General features: G+C 36.7%; 1 non-coding gene across 1 annotated transcript; it reads right to left on the bottom strand.

Annotated features, from left to right (window-relative positions):
- Positions 1-4,732: 4,732 nt before the first annotated feature.
- TRNAW-CCA (transfer RNA tryptophan (anticodon CCA)) lies at positions 4,733-4,804 on the bottom strand. The gene has a single exon. It is a non-coding gene; the product is annotated as a tRNA-Trp (tRNA).
- Positions 4,805-6,884: the final 2,080 nt, after the last annotated feature.

The raw sequence follows: 6,884 nt of genomic DNA, 5'->3' as shown, positions 1-6,884 counted from the left end.
AAAAAACTTTTAGTTTTTTATATTAAGATCATAAATCTTGTCTAGTACAGTAAAATAAAGATCAAAAACTTTATCACCCGTCGTCAATGATAAACATTATCAACATTTTTGGGAACAACATTTTAGCCCTTGTGAATAACAATGATGATGGGACAGAATGGAACTTAAAAAGTCTTTGTGATTATTCCTTTGCTTGAATTTTGCATGGATCAAGACATTGCTTAATATTTATGGTGTCCTTGACATAAATCTCAAGTGGCTGAGAGATTCTGAGGCTGTGTGTGTCAATAATCTTTACTGCTATTTCTATTCATTATATTGCTCCAGTAGCCAAAGGAAGCTACTGGTAAAATACATTCTCTTAGTTATAAAAAAAAAACATATTTAATAAGCAATTAAAATAATAAAAGGTCATCTGTAGCTGTGACTTTTTTCTTATGTCCTGACTAATTTTATGTATTTATGATTTTCTATTTATCTTTATTAAAATGTCTTCTGATTTATCTTTCTTATGAATATATTTTCTTATTCAAAGAATTTGTTCTAGAATTTGCCTATCATTTTATTGATTTTCTTTTACTAATACAGGAAATCCAGATTTTATTATTTTGCAATAACATTCTTGATCTATGGATAACTCCTCAGTTTAGCTACCCCACAGGTTTAGATATATAACATTTTCATCGCTATTTTTCAGTTACTCTTGTAATTGTTATATGAATATCCTTGGTCTAGTGGTTTCTTTAAAAATATTTCTATTTTGTTGTTATTAGTACTTTTGTTATTTAATTCCAGTTTATTGTTGTGTTAATAAAATTTTATATTATTTAAAGACTTTTTTATATCTTTCACATTTTTTTCAGAGACTGATATGTTTACAGCTTTAAAAATATTCTTGGGTGTGTGTGTTAGTTGTGTCCAACTCCTTGCAACTCCATGGACTATAGCGCGCTAGGCTCCTTTATACATAAATCTCCAGGCAAGAGTACTGGAGTGGGTTGCTATTCCCTTCTCCAGGGTATCTTCCTGACCTAGGCATGGAACCTGTATCTCCTGCATTGCAGGCAGATTCCTTACCATCTCAGCCACCAGGGAACCCCAAAAGTATTCTTGGTACTATCAAAAATAAAGAACATCCTAATGGTGGTATGATGAATATTACACTTACAAGTACCATTGCAATGCTATAATTTTCATCTTTATATATTTTTTAAGTTTTAGCTTTTAACATTTAAATAGTGCTATTTATTACTAAGCATTTACATTTCATATATTATGTGCCAGGTACTTTTGTAGGTGCATCTCAACAAAAAGAGATGTATACCACTTACCAGTGTTTTCACTTAATATGACACTATTGTCACAGTATTAGAATTGAAAGTGAGATTGATTTATGGACTTGGAGCAATAGGTGTGGAAGTGTCCTGTAGTTCCGTTATGTTTTCTTTTATTTGTTTATTTTTCTTCATCTCAAAGGGCTTCAGAGTGGGGAATGATAAAAATTATTTACTCTGACACCTCTTGTGCAAGCTTGTCTACCTATTTTATATTATAGTCTATTTTTGGTATTTTAAAATAAATTTAAGACTAAGTTTTAAGTGCTCAAGTCACCATGTGTAAATCAACTATTGTGGTAATTAATTTTTAAAAACCTCAAACATTAAGAGAGAGAGAAGCTTTCTAAAATGGAAATAAATTCATAATTCATCAGGCTGTTGTTTCATTAGGCTAGCCATTAGCTGATATTATGAATGCATATATGGCAAAAGCTTATTTATGTCACATAATATAAATAGAGAAATATACAAAGATGTTTAGATCACAATGTATATCCATTCTCTTTTTGTTTTCTGCCCTACCACTATTTTAAGTGACCCACAGAGAGACTTTTAATTATTTCTTGTGAAAAATTTGTTGAAAATATGCAAGTTAAGACCTTCCTACTTTCTCCTTCGTGGAGAAGGTGATGGCACCCCACTCCAGTACTCTTGCTTGGAAAATTCCATGGACAGAGGAGCCTGGTAGGCTGCAATCCATGGGGTCGCTAAGAGTCGGACACGACTGAGCGACTTCACTTTCACTTTTCACTTTCATGCATTGGAGAAGGAAATGGCAGCCCACTCCAGTGTTCTTGCTTGGAGAATCCCAGGGACGGGGGAGCCTGGTGGGCTGCCGTCTATGGGGTCGCACAGAGTCGGAAACGACTGAAGTGACTTAGCATATTTTCTCCTTCCACCCAGAGTGCTTAATTAAATTTTAATTTACCTTTCTGTTTTATTGAGTCGACAAGAGAATGATAAGCAATAGTGTTTCTGAAGAGTATTTACTATTATTTCTTAAGAGTATTACTAGTATTGATGGTGATTGGCAGGGTAGTAGTGGGGGATAGACACAGATAATGGACAGTTAATACCTCCTAGCCTAATTTACTCATGTTCAGTCACTCATCATGCCCAACTCTTTGCAACCCCATGGACTGCAGTACTCCAAGCTTTCCCTATCCTTCACCATCTCCAAGAGTTTGGTCAAACTCATGTCCATTGAGGTGGTTATGCCATCCAACCATCTCATCTTCTGTTCTCCCCTTCTCTTCCTGCCTTCAATCTTTCCCAGCATCAGGGTCTTTCCAATGAGTTGACACTTCCCATCAGGTGGCCAAAGTATTAGAGCTTCAGCATCAGTCTTTCCAATGAAAATTTAGGGTTGATTTCCTTTACGGCTGACTGATTTGATCTCTTTTCAGTTCAAGGGATTCTCAAGAGTCTTCTCCAGCACCATGGTTTGAAGGCATCCATTTTATGGCACTCAGATGTTTTTTATTGTGAGCTGTCACATCCATACACGACTACTGGAAAACCCATAGCTTTGATAATATGGAATTTTGTAGGCAAAGTAATGTCTCTGCTTTATAAAATTCTGTCTAGGTTGGTCATAGCTTTTCTCCCAAGAAGCAAGCGTCACCTTCATGAAAAGGCTCTTTAACTCCTCTTGGCTTTCTGCCATGAGTGGTATCATCTGGATATCTGAGGTTGTTGATTTTTCTCCAAGCAAACTTGATTCCAGGTTGTGCTTCATCCAGCCTGGCATTTCACATGATGTACTCTGAATATAAGTTAAATAAGCTTAACTTATTTAAGTTAAGCTTAAATATACAGTGACAATAGACAGCTTTCACATACTCCTTTCCCGATTTGGAACCAGTCAATTGTTCCATGTCTGGTTCTAACTGCTGCTTCTTGACCTGCATACAGGTTTCACAGGAGGTGGGTAAGGTGGTCTGGTATTCCTATCTCTTGAAGAATTTCCCACAGTTTGATGAAAGTGAAAGAGGTTATGAAAAAGCCAACTTAAAACTCAACATTCAAAAAACTAAGATCATGGCCTCTGGTCCCATCTCTTCATAACAAATAGATGAGGAAACATTGGAAACAGTGACAGATTTTATTTTCTTGGGCTCCAAAATTACTGCAGATAGTGACTGCAGCCATGAAATTAAAACATGCTTGCTCTTTGGAAGAAAAGCTATGGCCAACCTAGACAGCATAGTAAAAAGCAGAGACATTACTTTGCCTACAAAAGTCCATATTGTCAAAGCTATGTTTCTCCAGTAGCCATGTATGGATATGAGAGCTCACAATAAAAAAAGGCTGAGTGCCATAGAATTGAGGCCTTTGAACCGTGGTGCTAGAGAAGACTCTTGAGAATCCCTTGGACTGCAAGGAGATCCAACAAGTCCATCCTAAAGGAGATCAGTCCCGCATATTCATTGGAAGGACTGATGCTGAAGCTCCAATACTTTGGCCACCTGATGTGAAGAACTGACTTATTGGAAAAGACCCTGATGCTGGGAAAGACTGAAGGCAGGAAGAGAAGTGGATGACAGAGGATGAGATAGTTGGATAGAATCATGGACTCAATGGGACAGAAATTTGAGTAAGCTCTGGGAGTTGGTGATGGACAGCGTGACCTGGTGTGCCGCAGTGCATAGGGACACAAAGAGTCAGACATGACTGAGCGACTGAACTGACTGACATAGTTAAAGGCTTTAGTGTAGTCGATGAAGCAGAAGTAGGTATTTTTCTAGAATTCTCTAGCATTTTCTTATGATGCAACCAATGTAGACAATTTGATCTCTGATTCCTCTGCTTTTTCTAAATCCAGCTTTTACATCTGGAAGTTCTTCATTCACATATTGTTGAAGCCTAGTTTGAAGAATTTTGAGCATTACTTTGCTAGCATGTGAAATGAGTGCAGTAGTTTGAGCATTCTTTAGCATTTCCTTTCTTTGGGACTGGATTGAAAACTGACCTTTTCCAGTCCTGTGGTTACTGTCCTTTATCATGCCTATCTTTGCATAAAATGTTCCCTTGATATCTCTATCCTAGCCTGATAGTCTGACACATTATGTAATCTGATTTTCCTTTTACCACCTGTGGGTGGTACAGTGGTGACGAATCCACCTGCCAATGCAGGAGATACAGGAGACCTGATTCTATCCACGTTGGGCAGATCCCCCGGAGAAGGGAATGACTACCCACTCCAGTGTTCCTGCCTGAAAAACTCCATGGACAGAGGAGCCTGGCAAGCTACACTGTGAGTGAGTGAGTGAAGTCGCTCAGTCGTGTCCAACTCTTTGAGACCCCGGGGACTGTAGCCTACCAGGCTTCTCCATCCAAGGGATTCTCCAGGCAAGAATACTGGAGTGGGTTACCATTTCCTTCTCCAGGGGATCTTCCCAACCCAGGAATTGAACCTGGGTCTCCTGCATTGGAGGCAGGCACTTTAACCTCTGAGCCACCAGGGAAACCCAACAGGAAGCTACACTGTAGCCCACCAGGTAAAAATTGCTAGTATATATTCAGGCTGGCTTGATCTGGGGGAAATTTTTCTTTTATAGGGATGTAGGTAGTCTCAGAAATGTGATCTTTATAATTTTCACTACTAAGTACCTTGCGTTCCAAATCACACACACACACAAAAGAAACAGTCTTTCTTTTTTCAATTTCTGGCTTCAGAACTACTCCGAGGGATAATATATTAAATTAGTCATTCAAATATTAATATACTTATGAAGTCTTATTTTTGGAAATACAGAAGATCTTTATAGGATTTTGTGCAATAGGACATAGAGTAATTATTGTCCTCTACCAGTGTGATTCAGAGAAAAAAAATCTGAATGTCTCAGAGTAATATTTTCATAGGTTATTCAGTTTTTTCAATGAAAAATTTTACTTTGCATTTTTCTTGATTATTATAAAAGTTGTACATATAGTACAATTACGCATCTACCAGTTACATGTGATTTATGTGTTTAAGAAAATGGGGGGGGGCATTTATTTCGTTTGTTTGAAGCTCTATAACCAAATACCAGAGACAGGTGGCTTATAAAGAGCAAAAATTTATTGCTCACAGTTCTGGAGCTAGAAGTCCTAGGTAGGGTGCCAGAATGGTCAAGTGAAGGCCCTTTTCTGGGCTGCAGACATTTTATTTCATCCTCACATAAAGGAAAGTGATAAAGAGCTCTGTGGAATGTATCTTATGAGCCCTAATGCCCCTCATGTAGCTCTACCCTCATGACATAAGCACTTCCCAAAGGCCCCATTTGCTAATACCATCACCTTTGAGAGTTAGTGTTTCAGTATATGGATTTTGGGGAGATACTCACACTATAGTAAAGGATCAACTACCTGTGACTGAATTAAGTTATGTAAGGATTCCCTGGTCCGTTAGTGGTAAAGAACCCACCTGCCAATAAAGGAGACATAAGAGATATGGGTTTGATCCCTGTGTTGGGAAGATCCCCTAGAGTAGGAAATGGCAACCCACTCCAGTATTCTGGCCTGGAAAATTCCATGGACAGAGGAGCATAGAAGGCTACAATCCATGGAGTCACAGAGTTGGACATGACTGAAGTGACTTAGCATACACAGGCAAGTTGTGTGGGTAGAGAAATTTGCTTCCTGCTACTAATGGCTGTAAGTCAATTAGGAGCTGGCTAAAGGCAAAATTCATTTTTTTTTTTTTTTCTGAGTGAAAGAGTTAAATGTTTTATTGTCATCACAATATCATCACCTGATAGTGGAGCAGGTAGCTCCTTTTATTATCACAGGTGATGATGTTAATAGTATAAACATCTTAATAGAACAATATAAACAAGTTAATAGTACAGTATCTGATGATGTTAATAGTGAAAAAGAAAGGAAAGCCCATACGGTTTTTTGAAAGGTTTACTTTTATGAAGTCCAGGTGGTCAACATGAATTTTGAAAAATATTTAATATTATTTTAGCTGAATTGGTTTGTCTTCATGCAATTTATCAATTTATATACAGATCAAAATGTAGAAACTACTTAAAGATGAGTCCTAATATCAATAACCACCATTCTTGTGCACAAATGTTTTCATTGTTAAGAGTAAATTCTTTAATGCAGATTCTCAGAAATAGGGCAACTGAATCAAAATATAGAACTTTAAGCATTTTTTTTTCCCCATAAGACATAAAGACTTTAACCTTAACTCAAATTACTGAGAGGTACATGTCATTACTTGTATCACCTTATCCTTACCTTTCTGGAATTTCCATGCAAAGAAAATCATAATAATTTTGGTAAAAGGATTTAATTGCTATTTTCATTTGCATTTCTTTTATTAAAAGTGATATCAAGAATTTTCAGTGTTTTCCAGTAAGTGTTTCAATGTCTGATTACATAGTTTAGTAATTTAAAGTATTTATTTTAGCTTAATTTTTACATTTTACTATATATACAAACCTATTCAGTATTTGTATTTACACTAAAGTTTGTTCAAAATTGCACAGAGCATCAATGACCATCATTTTTGGAAAATTTCTTTAGTTATAAAGTTATGCCATACTCAAAAATAAT

Source organism: Bos javanicus, chromosome 15 (genome assembly GCF_032452875.1).
Source record: "Bos javanicus breed banteng chromosome 15, ARS-OSU_banteng_1.0, whole genome shotgun sequence".
In the NCBI taxonomy this organism is placed as follows: domain Eukaryota; kingdom Metazoa; phylum Chordata; class Mammalia; order Artiodactyla; family Bovidae; genus Bos; species Bos javanicus.
This window is presented reverse-complemented; position numbering and strand designations above follow the sequence as displayed.